Raw genomic sequence first — 7,558 nt, forward strand, 5'->3', positions numbered from 1 at the left:
GTGTCGCGCGCCCGGGTAGGATGGCGACGTGCCGTAAAGCGTACGAGAAACCAATAACTTCCGTATTTTCTTTTTTTAATTATTATTTATTTGCTTATTCTGTCGATAAACGTGACGGCAAATACTTGACACATACGTGTAGCAGGTCACAAGCACGCCATATTTATATCGATACATTTTTTAAATAAAAGATGTTACCTACCATGTTCCCCGTCTCTAAGATTATTTACTGCATTAACAAAAATCGTGCAATTACACTAAGACAGACTGGGCATGTCCGTGTTTAGTGATTCAGCATTTACATTATTATTGTGTTACTCTGTTATTGTGTTACAGTGTTATTGTGCTATTGTGTTACAATGTTATTGTGTTACAGGGTTGTTGAGTTACACTGTTATTGTGCTATTGTGTTACAATGTTATTGTGTTACAGGGTTGTTGAGTTACACTGGTATTGTGCTATTGTGTTGCAGGGTTGTTGAGTTACAGTGTTATTGTTTTACATTTTTACTGCTGTTACACAGAAAATTGTACAACACACTAAACAACAGGCAATAAGAATTTTGAAAAATGTATCAGACATTAAGTTGCCTGTATTATCATATGTGATGCAGAGAATCTAGAATTACATGCATAGTGAAATATTCATAAATCATACATGAATTGCAAAGTAAAAAATGGCAGAATGTTTTCACTAAATAACAATAACAGCTACATTCAACGGTACCAAATGATGGAGCAAATCAAAACACCTGAACCTGAGTCGAACTGTAAAACCAAAACATCTTAACCTGAGTCGAACTGTAAAACCAAAACATCTTAACCTGAGTCGAACTGTAAAATTAAAACATCTGAACCCGAGTCGAACTGTAAAATCAAAACATCTTAACCTGAGTCGAACTGTAAAACCAAAACATCTTAACCTGAGTCGAACTGTAAAACCAAAACACCTGAACCTGAGTCGAACTGTAAAATCAAAACATCTTAACCTGAGTCGAACTGTAAAACCAAAACACCTGAACCTGAGTCGAACTGTAAAACCAAAACATCTTAACCTGAGTCGAACTGTAAAACCAAAACACCTGAACCTGAGTCGAACTGTAAAACCAAAACACCTGAACCTGAGTCGAACTGTAAAACCAAAACACCTGAACCTGGGTCAAATTGTAAAATCGCAACACCTGAACACTTAGAGTTGCTTTCACCAATGTCTCTGAATACATTGGCATGAGCACCACCATGTGAGCATGTTTGGAAGGTTTTGCAGAAACAGCTCCCTCTGTTCTGTGAAGTCAGCATTTATCTTCTCATTATCTTCACAAAGGTGTTCTAATGTGATGTAATGTCATTTAACAAAGATAAGGATTTCTGTTAATTGGAACTTTTAACACATCCAATTAGGAGGTAGGACACACTCCCAGCAATTACTTATCACTGATATGATATTCCTCTTTTGGTGTCCACCAGTTAGAAAGGAGCAATTATAATGCAAGCAAACGTGTCTATGAATCAGTGGTCTTACAGGGTCTGTCCCTCTTACTGCCTCTCCTCCTCTGTGTATCTGACACTACAACTGTCAGAATTCATATAAACGGATTTTCCCATCTCAGTTTGAGAAACCAGGACCTCAGTATAAAAGGCTGAGGTGGTGAAAAACAAATAACAACAACCACTTAATTCAAAACATAAAAACTTTTAAATGTCAATGTGGGTGTTTGCGTCATATACTGGATTTATTGGTATTTAAGTATTTAATTGATCTGCATATAGTGTAGTTTCACTGAGGGACTCAGTGAGACAGTCAGTGGGTGTTCATGTGAATAACATGTCAGTGAGGAAAACAGACGACCTCTGCATTTATACATGTGTTTTCCAGAGTGTGAAAGAGTACAGGTTCCTAGAAGTCCTATCATGGGTTCCTAGAGTTCCTAGAAGTTCTACCCTGGGTTTGATGAGTGCAGGTGTGTCCAGGTATATAGTGTGTAAAATAGAGGTATGTAGTGTAAAATAGAGGAATGTAGTGTGTAAAATAGAGGTATATAGTGTGTAAAATAGAGGAATGTAGTGTGTAAAATAGAGGAATGTAGTGTGTAAAATAGAGGAATGTAGTGTGTAAAATAGAGGAATGTAGTGTGTAAAATAGAGGTATATAGTGTGTAAAATAGAGGAATGTAGTGTGTAAAATAGAGGTATATAGTGTGTAAAATAGAGGTATGTAGTGTAAAATAGAGGAATGTAGTGTGTAAAATAGAGGTATATAGTGTGTAAAATAGAGGTATGTAGTGTGTAAAATAGAGGTATATGGTGTATAAAATAGAGGTATATAGTGTGTAAAATAGAGGCATATAGTGAGTGTAAAATAGAGAAATGTAATGTGTAAAATAGAGGTATATAGTGAGTGTAAAATAGAGTGTGTAAAATAGAGGAATATAGTGTGTAAAATAGAGGTATATAGTTTGTAAAATAGAGGTATATAGCATGTAAAATAGAGGTATATAGCGTGTAAAATAGAGGTATATAGCATGTAAAATAGAGGTATATAGCATGTAAAATAGAGGTATATAGCGTGCTCAGAGGGACTCAGATCTCACTATGGCAGCACAGCTGAAAGGAACCAGAAGGAAACTCAGACATGAAGCTCTGTGGAACATCAACACTGCGCCACTCAGTCAACAAACCTGAGTGACGAACGCTGACAACATCACAACATCATAACATTCCAGTTTACCTGAACTCTCAATGCCCATGAACCCCCAGATCTACAACTTTACCTGAGATGAGAGGGATGTGGTAAAATAGCTCACTAAACAAACAGGTCTTCAAACTGAGTCTTGAACTTTGACAGGAAGGTTATTCCATAGTGTGCGAGCTTTACAGGAGAAGGCTCCACCCCCTTTGCTAGGCTCCACCCCCTGTGCTAGGTTTCCTTATTCTAGGTAGTAATAAAGAGCTGAACCTTTTGATCTAAGCAGACGTGGTGGATCATAATGCTGGAAGAGATCGCTATACTTCTGTCAGGTCAGTAGGGGGTGGCCCTCTCATCTGAACTCACCTCATAAAGGCAGACAGTGTGTCACTCCATCCGAGAGATAAACAGAGAAGAGGAGGGAGGGAGAGAGAGAGAGTGAGAGAGAGAGGGAGACAGAGAGAGAGAGAGGGAGACAGAGAGAGAGCGAGAGATAGAGAGTGAGAGAGAGAGAGAGAGAGAGAGAGAGATTTTATTAATAAACACTGACAATGCATTAGATTCGGTTTGGAAAGAGGTTGTCAAATAAGCATGTCAATGAAATGTTTTCTGTATCAAACTGTCATACTAAATTTAAAGGAACGTAAATAATCACAAATGGCAAACACATTACACCAAACTATCTAGACAGGCTTACTGGACTTTACCAAACAAATCTCATGTTATCATTTAAAAAGCCCATGTTTGCAATCAATTTTATTTACCTTATTTTAACAACAACCCTGTTCTATCAACAACGCTATTTAACAACAACCTTATTTTATCAACAACAACAACCCCATTTTGTTATTTAACTCCTTCTGCATCATGTCAGCACAGAGAAGCCTGTAAGACAGCAGAAAGATCTCACAAATGAATGTTTGTTTCTAGAAACACAACCGACAGACGGCGAAACAAAACAACACAACACATGTTTGTGTAGGTCAGTTCACAGCAGATATATTATATCTCACAGTAGATTCTCTACAGCACTAGCAAGATGGCGTTTGAACTGTGTTACACTGCCTGACCAGAGAAACTTTAGCTGGAGCTAATTTGCCCATTTCTGTGTTGCCTCCTTTACCCCTCACAGTGTCGTGGTCGCTGTAATGGTTTGGCTCGTTAGCAGGTTGTCATGGCATTTAGCAGGTGCAGTGGGACTCCAGCATCGTGGCTGGGTCTGCCGTCATCAACAAAGCTCCAGGGAAGCTAAAGCCCCCCGCACACAGCGAGCAACTAGCTGAGCAAACGGTCACGCGTGCCCGTTTGCTCAGCTAGTTGCTCGCCGTGTGCGGACGCTTGAGACAGAATTCTCTGCCTCTTGAGCCTGTGAGACATTTATCTAACGTGTTTGATATTTTCTGGCACGCGTGCCCGAAATCTCACCGTGTGCGCTCGGCTGAGCAATTTGGCTCAGCAATTTTTCGTCACCAGCCAATTGGAAGCTCGCTTGGCGTCACGTGACACTTCGGCGTTTACGCCGTGCCTGGTTCACACTACACGATTTTAGGCTGTGGTCGGAGGCGAATCGGCGATCACTCGTCGCTCGCTCAGTCGTGTAGTGTGAACTGCTGAAAGACGCTCGCCGAGCAGTCGCCGACTGGTCGCAGACGACTGGCAGATATCTAGCATGTTTAATATCTAGCAGTCGGCGACTGCGAGTCGGCAGCAGCGTCTAGCTACAGCCAATGGGAACGCGGAGAGAGAACCGCGGCACCGCTGAAGATATCTCTGAAGAATGTAAAAAACTTTCAAGAATGCTTTCAAAACAGTAACCCAGCAAACACACAAAATCCTCACCTTTCTTACAACTTTACTACAACACTGTGTTTAAGTTATTGTGACAGCACTGGAGAAATAGTGCGATTGATTATATGTTCACTGCAACGGAGAGATGAAATAATTCTGGCAATTTGGGACTATGGAGTGTATAAACGGTAAAAAAAAATAACAATAACGAAAATGTGGAGTACATGTACATTGTTTTTTTCTTCTACGTGGTGTTGCTGGTTCTGGGAGAGTTTCGTTTTCGTGTTCTCGTGTTTTTGGACGGCAGCCAGATGAGTCGGCGATTCCCCAGTCGTTCCCCAGTCGTGTAAAGCTGGGCGTACACTGTACGATATTTTAAATCGTGTACTCAGCTCCAGCTCAAACTGTACGACTAAATCGCAGGGTTTAAAAATTCACAGCTCACGATTCACATACTCACACTATACGACCCGACGCTCTCATGCGATCTCACGAGGAGCGATTTGAATTTCAAACATGTTTGATATTCTTGCGACGCTGCGATTTCTGATCGGGAGTTGGTCGTGAGGTGTGAATCGCTCCTCGTTTACCTGTGTAAACTATACGATGCACGACACGCGATTGAGCCGAAACTCGGCCCGATCGAAAAATAGTCGCACGAGTGAAAAATCGGCTGAAAATGGGCCAAAAATCGCACAGTGTACGCCCAGCTTAATTCGTGAGCCCGCGTCGCCGATTAGTCATGTAGTGTGAACGCCACAACAACTGAAAGACTCGCGATTACAGCACGACCAGTCGTGTAGTGCGGACGGCACAAAAACCTGACGACTGAAAAGTCGTGTAGTGTGAACCAGGCTTGAGCGAGCGACGAGTGATCGCCGATTCGCCTCCGACCACAGTTTTTGTCGGCGATCAGTCGGCGACTGAAAAACCAGCCTAAAATCGTGTAGTGTGAACCAGGCTTAATCAAAAGTAAAGAAAGAAGTTGAACAAATAATAACAACCATGAAATTTAAGATAGTTAACATGGCTTATTACATCGAATTTGGCGATAGAACAAGAAAATAATCATTTAATCAATTCGGTGTCGTGAAACATGTCTTTATGAAACACATAGCAGCATTTTTATTTGGTTGAGACACCATATACTGACGACACCGAATTAGGGTTGCCTGTCTGACAAAAAACAAGGACACTGTCATACTGACACAGTGGGGGGTGGTGGGTGGCGAGTAAAAAAAGACAGATTTAAAGTGTGCAGAAACAGTCTAAATAGTCGTTTGAACTAACCTAGTGAAAACCAGGACATTAAATGATTTTTTTTGCCGGGACCTAATATTAAAAAGAAGGAAAACCGGGACAGGTGGCAACCCTACACCGAATTGATTAAATTATTATTTTTTTATTCTATCGCCAAATTCGATGTAATAAGCCATGTTAACTATCTTGTATCTCATGGTTGTTGTCTCATCTTATATCTCATTTATTATCTGTTCAACTTCTTTCTTTACTTTTGATTAGTGATGGCCGTTAACGGCGTAAACGCCGAAGTGTCATGTGACGCCAAGCGAGCTTCCAATTGGCTGGTGACGAAAAGTTGCTGAGCCAAATTGCTCAGCCGAGCGCACACGGTGAGATTTCGGGCACGCGTGCCAGAAAATATCAAACACGTTAGATAAATGTCTCACAGGCTCAAGAGGCAGAGAATTCTGTCTCAAGCGTCCGCACACGGCGAGCAACTAGCTGAGCAAACGGGCACGCGTGACCGTTTGCTCAGCTAGTTGCTCGCTGTGTGCGGGGGGCTTAAGGATGCACAAGTACAAAGTCTCTCATGTCTCCGAGTCCGTACAGCCATGTCAGAGATTACAGACTCTGTGGTAGTCTACAGTCCGAGCCGTCGACAACAGTAATGTGTTGTGTTTTCAACCTTCCAGCCCTGCACAACTGCAGAAATGGGTTTGGATTCATGAGCAGATAACCCAGTGGACCCGGCCTCTGTAACTCCAGACCTAATCCAGAACCTTCTCCTGGACTTCATCATCAACAGCAGTTCGTTTATGTCAGAGAGCACATTTGACAGCCCTGAGCTACAGAGCCTCCTATTCTCTAGTCCTATAGTTCCTCTATACTGAAATCTTGAGAGAAAAACATCACTTATAATAATAATAATAATAATAATGCCTAACTATCTAATAAAGTGTTCACTCAGTATTGAGGTACAGTACACAGGTACACGTATAGGTGTACCCAATAAAGTGATGACGCAAGAATACAGGTACAGTATACAGGTGTACAGAGAGCTGTCTCACACCGTCTCAGGTGTACAGAGAGCTGTCTCACACCGTCTCAGGTGTACAGAGAGCTGTCTCACACCGTCTCAGGTGTACAGAGAGCTGTCTCACACTGTCTCAGGTATACAGAGAGCTGTCTCACACTGTCTCAGGTGTACAGAGAGCTGTCTCACACCGTCTCAGGTGTACAGAGAGCTGTCTCACACCGTCTCAGGTGTACAGAGAGCTGTCTCACACCGTCTCAGGTGTACAGAGAGCTGTCTCACACCGTCTCAGGTATACAGAGAGCTGTCTCACACCGTCTCAGGTGTACAGAGAGCTGTCTCACACCGTCTCAGGTGTACAGAGAGCTGTCTCACACCGTCTCAGGTGTACAGAGAGCTGTCTCACACCTTCTCAGGTGTACACAGAGCTGTCTCACACCGTCTCAGGTGTACAGAGAGCTGTCTCACACCGTCTCAGGTGTACAGAGAGCTGTCTCACACCGTCTCAGGTGTACAGAGAGCTGTCTCACACTGTCTCAGGTGTACAGAGAGCTGTCTCACACCGTCTCATGTGTACAGAGAGCTGTCTCACACTGTCTCAGGTGTACAGAGAGCTGTCTCACACTGTCTCAGGTGTACAGAGAGCTGTCTCAGGTGTACAGAGAGCTGTCTCACACTGTCTCAGGGCCCCATCGCCCTCTCTGAATTCAGTACTTTGTCAAACTAAAACCTTTGTGTCCCTTTGCCTGCTGGACTTGGGGGCAACATCACCAACACTACACGCTCAGTGTAGCAGCAGCTTGTCGGGAT

This window comes from Brachyhypopomus gauderio, unplaced genomic scaffold (assembly GCF_052324685.1).
Source record: "Brachyhypopomus gauderio isolate BG-103 unplaced genomic scaffold, BGAUD_0.2 sc80, whole genome shotgun sequence".
NCBI classification, from domain to species: domain Eukaryota; kingdom Metazoa; phylum Chordata; class Actinopteri; order Gymnotiformes; family Hypopomidae; genus Brachyhypopomus; species Brachyhypopomus gauderio.